General features: G+C 45.3%; 1 long non-coding RNA gene across 1 annotated transcript; it reads right to left on the bottom strand.

Moving 5' to 3' along the window:
* Nucleotides 1-5,071: 5,071 nt before the first annotated feature.
* On the bottom strand, nucleotides 5,072-6,580 carry LOC138064112 (uncharacterized). The gene is made up of 2 exons (XR_011137354.1): nucleotides 6,280-6,580; nucleotides 5,072-6,043 (listed from the first exon to the last, which is right to left on the bottom strand). It is a non-coding gene; the product is annotated as an uncharacterized lncRNA (long non-coding RNA).
* Between the last annotated feature and the right edge of the window lie 2,713 nt (nucleotides 6,581-9,293).

Below are 9,293 nucleotides of genomic sequence, written 5' to 3'. Positions count from 1 at the left end.
TTTTATCAGGCTGGACCCCTAGTCTGTCATAATTCCGTTTTCCAGTCACCCTGCTTGTTTAAGTTAGAATAAAACTATTTAAATCAGTTCCTTGTAATCTTGAGTTATTTATAGATAAAATGATTTACATGTTTGTGAGCTATCTGCTGTGGGCACAGTATTACTGAAGGTTTTTCTTTGGGGATTACAGCACCATTTAAGTTTATTTTCTTGTTTTCCACATCATGTTTTGATCTCCTAAAGGAAATAACTTATTCTCTCTATCTCTTTCCTTCTGCTTAAGATAAAATGCCCACTTTTGGCTACATTTCTTTAAGAGAGTAATGTAGTTTATCAATTTGCTTGTTTGGAACTAGGATTGCGTTTGTGTTTGGAGAGCATATGCCAAAATCACTTCCTTTTTTTCCTACTGTGGTGAAAGAAATTCAGGAGATTTTTATCTAAAAATCCTACACCCAATACTGATTATCTGGGCCGGAGTCTGATCTTCACAGCACTAGCATGAACTAGGCTTGCTTCTATTAAAGTCAATAGAATTGCGTAAGAGTAAAAACGGTGCGAGGAAAATAAAATCGGATGTGCACGTTTACAACAGACCTTCTGCGCGAGTGGAGCGGATGCACCGCAGACTGCTCACGCTCAGCGAGCCAGGTCTGACCTTGGCCCGCGGTGGTTACTCCTTGCGCTGAGTTAAGTTTGTTTTTATGCAGAGAGGTGAGAACTGCGAATAAATATCACATCCTTTCTCACCAGAGTTACCAGTCAGTCACGGAGTCCGTTTAGGGTAAAAATATTCCCAAATGATTTAACACGATGCAGCCACCCTGGCTCCAAAGGTTGGCCGTGCGGTAGGAAGTCGGCTAGCGAACTGCGGTGCCAACGAGCCGCCGCTCCCAGGCTGCCTTCCGGCCGGGATCGCTCCCTGGGTCGCCGCCGGAGCGGAGGAGCGGGCAACACCGCTCCGGAGCAGGAGGCAGCAAGGCAGCGCGATGCCTGGTCGCGGAGCCCAGGGCAGGTCCCTGTGCCGCCGGGCACCCGCAGCCGGGAGGAGCGCGAGCAGCACGAGGCGGGCGAGGAGCAGGGCGGGAGCACCAGGAGCAGGAGGAGCGCGAGGAGCGCAAGGAGGCAGAGAGCACGAGGAGCGCGAAGAGCGGCCGTCGGGCGCAGGCGAGGACCAGGCGGCAGCTCTAGCAAATGAGAGTGCTGAAGCCAGCTAGCAATGAGAGGGCCGTGGAAAAAGAGGCTAAACGGCCAGAAAAAAGGACCAAAATTTAGCTCAGAGCCTGGCAATAGTCTGGAGGGGCCTTGTCTCCATACACCCTGACCGGTCTGCCGTCAGGGGCTGAACCAGAAGCTGCCGGTTCACCGTTGGCCTTGCCCTACGGCCATGGTGGCAAGGACACCTGCAGGACTGGTTTCTGGCAGCGGGGCAAAAGCAATTCTCTGTTATCGCCGAGTCCCCGGAGCGGGGACCTGCCGCGGGCCGGGGCGCGACGGCGCCCGCGCTCGCCACCAGCCCTGCGCAAGCTGCCCGGCCGCGGGCTGGCCCTGCACTGCGCGCCCGGCACCGGCACGCTGCCACCCTGGGGCCTCCCGGCGCCCAGGGGATTCGTGTCCTCCTCTAGGACCCTGCCAGCTCCCTGCGTGACGGAGAATTTCATACCAATAAATTGTAGCTAAAGATGCTTACACCTTTGCATAACCCAAATTACACAATCCTTAAAATCTCACGCTTGCATCGACTAAATATCGACAAGAAAGAATGAGGCAAGAATTGTGTTTCGGTCATAACTTTGAGGGACCAAGTCCTGATGGCTTATGGCACATCTTTAATTTCACCTGAGCACATTTTAATCGACCTTTTAATGGTGTATTTTCCACAACAGGGGAAAAATAAAAATCCTAAGTGCACAGCAGTTGTTAAGACAGGCCGCAGGGCTTCCTAAGGAAGCGGGGACATGGCCAGCAGGTCTGCGTTCCTGAAGCGCCTTGCGACTCGAGCGAGGCAGCTCTTTCGGGCCGACTTCTTAGTAAGCCTGGGAAAAGTAGGAGGATGCTTTGGACAGCCCTCCGCTGCGGGGCACTTTGTGCCATCCGGCTGGGCAGGCTGTCTCAGCCAGTGTCGCTTGCAGGGAGCACATTTCTGCTGTACACATATTTTGTCTGCCTTCCTATTGTCTGCCTTTCATGTATTTATATTTTTAAATTTACCTCAGGAGTTCTTTTCTAGTAGCTAGTATAATCTTACAGACAATATTTGAAGACGTTTTAACATATGCATTAAAGGAATTTTTGCAGCCTGGAAACCAAGGATCGTTCTGCGTTAGGTGGACGTTAAAGATTTCATTAGGCTATAATAGTTTGTGTGTCATCTGCTTGTAGACTTTCAGCTGTGCAAAGGGTTATTTCCCTGTTTGTGCCTGTGGCTGTGTGTAAATTAGGTTAATTTTATATTGGTTAATTTTATATTTCTACTTTTTTTTAAATAATAAAAAATTCAGTGACAGTGAATTTGTCACAAAGAATTTGAATTTTCAGATTTCCTAAATATGCCAAATGGAAACAATAGTACCATTTTAACTTTATAGGACCTTAAAAGGAATTTTTCACCCCCAAAATTAAAAAAAAATCTGTTTTAGCACTTTTTAATTTTATTGCAAACTTTTTATGTGGTTATCATGGAAAATATTCAAAAAAGATATGTTCTCTGTTATGCATTCTGCACTGCTGAATTTACTCCATTTTAAAAGGGAGGTACAAAAACCCAATCTCTTATGCCCTTTTAAAAAGCAACTAGCTAAAAAGAAAAGAATTAGGCAACAAGAGAGTAGACAATAATCCTGAATTAGCAGAGAGATGAACTCACTATTTAAGCCTTTCCTACAGTTCACTGATTTTTCTGCATATGATAGCTAACGTAGGAACCTATATGGGACTCAGAAGGAGGGGCGTAGGTGGAAAAGAATAGGGTTTTGAAAGAGTCTCTGATTCAGTTCTTGCACCTGCCTTGGTTGCCAGCTTCAGGCAAAACATCTTTGACTCTTTATGAGAAGTTTTTACAGTTTTATTTTAGAAACACTGCCGCCTCATCTTATTTTGCCCCCCCTGCAGTACAAGGAACATGTAGACCCTCAGAATTTTTTTATTTTCGCTTGGATAAGAAATATGCAATCAAGAGCAATAGTCACACAACGGCATTATTAGTATGTTAGACTGCACTTTGGCCTATCTTCTTCAGACAAGCTGAGAAAAGGAAGCAACCAATGAACACGTTAAGCCTAGGAGAGCAGAACCAAATTTAAAATACATAATGTATGTCCTTTCGTAAACATATTTTTGCAATAGTATCACGGCCTGCTTTGAATGGAGCTGAGGGCTCCAACTCGGGAAAACATCCCTGTTGCAGGAAGGGTACTTGACAGCGTGTTTTAAAAAGGGTCTGAAGCACCACGAGAGTGAGGAAATCAGGCAGATACTTTGGGTAAAGAGCGCGGGCAGGATGCGGCTCTCACCTCTGGGCAGCTCCCACGGCCTCGGAGCCGAGGGCTCCCCGCGGAGCAGCGGGAGCCGGGGGCAGAGCGGCCGGAGCCGGCCGTCCTCCACGGGACATGGCCGTGGCCATCGCCGCCCCGAGCGCCTCTGGCCGCTCAGCGGGGACCGTCTGCCCCGGTTTTGGGGACAGCGCGGGGCGCGCTGGAGCTGGCTTTATGGCAAGCAGCAGGTTTTGTGTCTGAGCTATTACTTAAAAATAATACTAACTGATGGGGGTGTCTCTCTCTCGCAGCCGCGGCAGTTTAGTATGAGATACCGGAATTAATAGGCAAAAAGATAAAACATATAAGCAATCCTTGAATATAATGTGTCCCTTCGATCATCTAACCTTCCTAATGCCTATTTACCTACCTCCTTCAGCACTCGTTAAAAAATATCAGAACTCTACCTTTTAAGAACAAATATTGGAAAATGATTCCCTCTTTCCCCTAGATGTGAATGATATCTGGGCTTTCCAACTAGGTGTGCCCCAGAAACAGAGAAGGAATTTCACCCGTGGCTTGTAGATTTTCTCTATTTCCAAATATATAATGATTTTACTACCTGCCACCTTAACACTCAGAGAGCCTGAAAACAGGAGTTTTATATCTGTGTAAAAGGGAGTTGCCTAAAGGGACCCATCACCTCCTTCTAGCCCTGAAAAAGCCCGTGGCAAGGCTTTCCAGGCATCAAATATTCAGAGCCAGAAAAGTTATGTTTGATATTTTTAAGGTTTTCATTGCTCTTTCTAAGCCTGCTACATTTGGACTGACAACTATCGAGAGAACTTGGCTCTACAGGTGTAGGCAGACAAAAAATAGGCTCTATAAAATGCTTTAATACTCTCTAGAACATTCCTAAAATAGATTTTCTGTAAGAGTGCGCTGCACATCCAGAACGCAGGATGCGACGGCACGGTGTAAACATTTTCCTGATGCTCATCGGCAGGGAACTGCCTTATCACAGTGGAGTCAGTCATGTGTAACGTGACCAGCCATACCCGCGCGGATAAAATCTTTATTTGAGGCTACATCATATATCCTGTGTGTCTGTATATTTCAGAAAATATCTAGGGTCCTTCTGTCAGTTATTCTCTCTAATATTTTCTGCTAGCAAAAATTAAAGACAGCGAGAGGAAACGCTCCTCCTCGCGCTCTGGCTTTCCTCGGCCGGCTTTCACTGCCTCCTGTCACGTCTTCGCCTAGATCCTCCTCTCTGTTTCTCCTTTTAGTTCCGCTTGTCTTTTTGTGCCAAGTTTCTTTTATCTTTTTTCCTTCCCCTTCAGAGCAGGGAGAGTTAAACGCTTAGATCGCAGCCCTCAGCGTGTGCCCACCGGGTCCGGACTGGAGGGCAACGGGGCCTGTGGCTGCTTGCAGCTCCCTCTCTGCTTTGCCATAGCAAACCCTGGTCTCCAGCCTGACAATTGGATTCCTTTCAAAAGCCATCACATCACATCTTAAGGAAGATATTGAAGAAGAATATTCAGAGCCTCTGATTAAAGCATAAATTAAAAATTCAAGTCTGTGCAAGAACAACAGAATTACGAGAGAGCAAGTAACTGTATTTAAAAAAAAAAGAAAGCAAGAAAGCCTAGATACATATTACGATTGGCACAAGAAACATTTACAAAGTTTAGTGCGAAGGAAGAGTTGACTGAGGTGAGAGAGAACTTAGTCTTCTTTTCTTTGTTGGAGTAGTGTTTGTCTTTCACGAAGAAACGCAACTACCTATCTTTTCTTATGTGTACCTAAATATTTAGATGCTTGCAGAGACACTTAAATGCTCTGGTTAGGAAATTATTGTTGGAGTTGAATAGATATTGTGGTCGTGAGAAACCTTTGTGATCTTCCAGCCTTCTTAGGGTCTATTGTGGATATTAACCCAGAGGCGTTTTCACTGTGATTTCAGGAGCAGAAGGCATCCTTCCATTCAGCCAATGACCATTTTCAAGTTCACCACCTTGTGCTCAGCTAGAGTGCCTTTCAAAAGAGCTTTTTTACAGCAGAAACTTCTTCATGATTGTTGTTTCTAGGTTTACCCAAGTGCTTAAAGAAGCTGTAATTTCGGATGTATAATTATATACATCACACATATTGTAATCCACCTTTTTCCAAATACGTATGATTTGCTTACCAACAAACAGTTCACTGCACTGGGTCACGATTCAGCACCTCTTTAAGCAGATGTTACATTTTGGTTTGGCTGACACTGGATTTCACTGCAATAGCGAGAGAATATTCTGCATATCTGGCCCTTTGAGCTACTATTCCTTTTTTCTAGCAAGCCATTTGATGTTCCAGCAGAAAAGTCGGTTTAAAATGTCTCCATCTTCTTCTCTCCACTTGCTGAGCTCCAGTCCCAAACTGCAGTTCAGTACCCCCGCAGGCTGCATCGTATTCTCTTTGACAGCCAGGCCAGCTTACAAAGTTTCATCTCGTGGCTCACCGTCCTCTCAGTTGTGCTGATATAGACGTTCATGGGATTGCACTGGGCATCAGATCAGCAAAAGGATCTGGATAAATAGATGAATAAACCAAAACTTCATTTTTAAAAGTTATTTTAAATTGGATTGAATCATAATCTGCTGAAAGAAATAAATAAATTCCCAGAATGCTATTTTTTATCCTCAACCTTTCGCTGATCATATTTGCACCTCAGTGCCATAAACTGCTGTGCTGGCGCAACTCAATGAGAGGCAAATGGGAAATTTGGGAATTGAAGTGTAGCTGAAGGTGTTTGAGTGCTAACCTGGCTTGGACCCAGGGCCATGTAGTGTTAACAGGACAAGCGAGACAAATCGGGACAAACTAGCAACAGCAGGGCTGGTCCTGTACGAAGCCAACCCTGTGGGTGAAGCTGCTCCCGCTGCTCCTCCTCTGTCCCGGGCTGGTTCCCTCCGGTCCGAGCCTACAGGAGAGAAGGAGAGATAAAACGGAGCAGGGGGTTACAATTGAAATGCAACTCGATTTACTTCCCCTTCCTGAAATTTCCGTGTTGTCTTCCTTCTCATTATGCTAACAATTGTTGAAATTTCCAAAAAAAAAAAAAAAAAGAAGAAGACAGCAGACAGACAGACAGACAGCAGACAGAGGTCCCCTGCCGCCCTCCGGGGTCACCTCGTCCTTTCCCAGAAGGGCTTGTGCGGGAGAGGAAAGCAGGGCTGACAGCCCCTGCCAGCGCTGCGATTCCCATAAATGAAAATTAGTATAATGTGTTGTGTGACTCTGTGGGTAGATGTGTGTTTCTTATTGTGGATAAGTGTGTTTCCATATAGACATGTAATGGATGTCTAGCTGTCTATAACTCTGTCTCAGCGTCTCTCTATTTCTCTCTTTCTCTGCTGGAGTGTAATTTCACCTCTCTATTTATACTATTACAGCCTCAATTTTATGTCTGTTTTCTAAAAGCGCTTGAATTAGACTATTTGACATTTCCTTGTGCTAACGTGCTCTCATCCAGAGAGAATCCTGTTTTGGAGGGAATATTAATATTTCTATGAAGTAGGAGAACTGAACAGGTGTGACAGGCAAGGACTGTAAATAGCAAGCAGCGTTCTGCCGGAGAAGCTTTAATCTGGCTGGGATACTAGTCTTCCACGGTGCGTGAATAAACAGGGGTATCATGATTAATGGTAATTAATTGTAGTGATGTTATGGCTTATTTTTTTACGTTGCTGCAGGCTCTGTGGAAGATGCCACGTGCGGATGTCTCACCTATCCGAGGAGCTTACAGGCTGCAGTGGACTTTCTTTGGATGTCTTGATTTTGCAGATAATTGCTAACGCAGACACTTCCGGGAAGTTCAGTCTGAGCCATGCCCGCCAGCCTCCTCAGAAATGAAACGCGCTTTTAAGATAACCCCAGAACCATCCCAAAAGGAGACGCTCTGCAGCAGCACAGAGAAAGCACGGGCAAAGGGTGCGATATCGGTAAACGAAGCCAGGCGGTTTTACGGCTGTTAGCTGGGCTCCTTCCTCCCGCTTTGCCTGGTGCTACCACCCCACGGGGCGCGCGGGGGCTGAGACCCGCTGCCAGCCCCCGGAGGCAGGCAAGCCGCTGCCTTGTCGTGCTGTGCAGCCGGCGGCACCGGCACCGGGGAGGCCCGGGCTCTGCCAGACCCTCCCAGCGGCCAGCGTAACGTAACGAGGAACTTTCCGCCCGTGACCGAGAAAGGGATCGTGGCCGATTCGGTTTCCGCTCCTCGCAGATTTAGAGTGGCCAGCACTGATGCAAAAAGTGGAGGTCTGAGAGCGGGTCACACAGGATGCGCAGAAGCCAGAGCTGCCGTCACACAGGCAGCGAGGATGGTACGTTCTCGGGCTGCTTTAATTAATGACGGGATTGTTTTGGAACTATTGAGAGCTGGGCTAATTTCTTTTGAGCTCCTTCTCATGCTCCCGGAGCACAACAGAAAGCTGACTAGACGAAATCTTTGAGGAGGGTTTTACCGTTCGAGATCTAGGTTAAGTTAAAAAAACAGAAACGAGTTGACTTCGATTTATTTTATAGCAGGTCTGGAATTAGTTTGAACTTGTCGTTGCTTTGGCAGGGAAAAATAAACATTAAATAGAAGCAAAGTCAATCACATTTCAACATTTGCATTTTTACCATTGAGTGTGTTTACCTGAATTATCATCTTGTAGCAGACATCTCCGCTTTGCTTTGATCTTGCACTACCAAAGGTATTTTACAAGAAGCAGTCATTAAAAAACCCCCACACAATTATGACAATTTCTGTAAAGCTCATCAAGTAATATAAGGTGCAGGGCTTTTCATTTTAATTTTAATGTGCTGTACTGTAGAATTAAAAAATAATGAAGTGTTTTAAAGAATCCTTAGATTTTACTTCCCCCTAGTACAGCAGCAGGAGATGTGTGCTTAAAGTGAAAGATGACGGCAAAATGGACTAGACTTCCTATCTAGCAGGAAGATTTATAGGATGGATAAGATACCAAGTGACAAACCAATTGTGCAATTGGGCTAATAAGAATAAAACATTCTGTGAAGCTCATGAGCTATTATTACAAATGCTTGTGTAAATATGGTTTAGTTCACTGCTGCTTCTTCAAATTACACTTACGTACCACTCCAAAGTACAGGCTCTGCTTCCTTGTTTGAAATGCCACTGACTGAACCAGCTTTCTCATTTATATAAGCGTATTTCCTGCGTTGTCAGACAACAGGAGAAAGCAAGTCTCTCATCTGAAACACAAACGGGCCAGAGAAAGGGGTCCCATCGACAAAACAAAGCAAAAGTCGGCAAACATGAACAAGGCAAAGTTTACAATTAATTCATTAATTGCCCAGTTTGGAACACAGCTGTTTTTTTAAGAATTATTATAAAGCTGTTGGGCAGTGTATGGATAGTTATAAACTAATAGGTAACGCCCACACATTATGCTTTCCCATTATGAGAACTTATGGTGTGGCATAAAAGCAAAATAGATACATGAAATTGTCGGTCACGTACTCATAGTAGCAAGTACATATATAATTTTTAATGTGCATTAGTAATAAAAATACTCCCATTCTCCATTACAAATGCCAGGAGAGTATTTGCCTAACATTGTTGTGAGAGTGACTATCACTAGCCTATTTAAAGGTGTTCAGCCATTGCAAGTCTTTAGGGTAGGCGAGAGCTGTTTGCGATGCAAGAGCGCCATTGGAGTCGGCGGCCGAATTACCAAGATCGGAACTTGACCCGCAGCTTGCACATCGCTTGCAATCCTTAAAGTACGAAACATTTAATCATCTCGGAAAATG

Source organism: Struthio camelus, chromosome W (genome assembly GCF_040807025.1).
Source record: "Struthio camelus isolate bStrCam1 chromosome W, bStrCam1.hap1, whole genome shotgun sequence".
NCBI lineage: Eukaryota > Metazoa > Chordata > Aves > Struthioniformes > Struthionidae > Struthio > Struthio camelus.
This window is presented reverse-complemented; position numbering and strand designations above follow the sequence as displayed.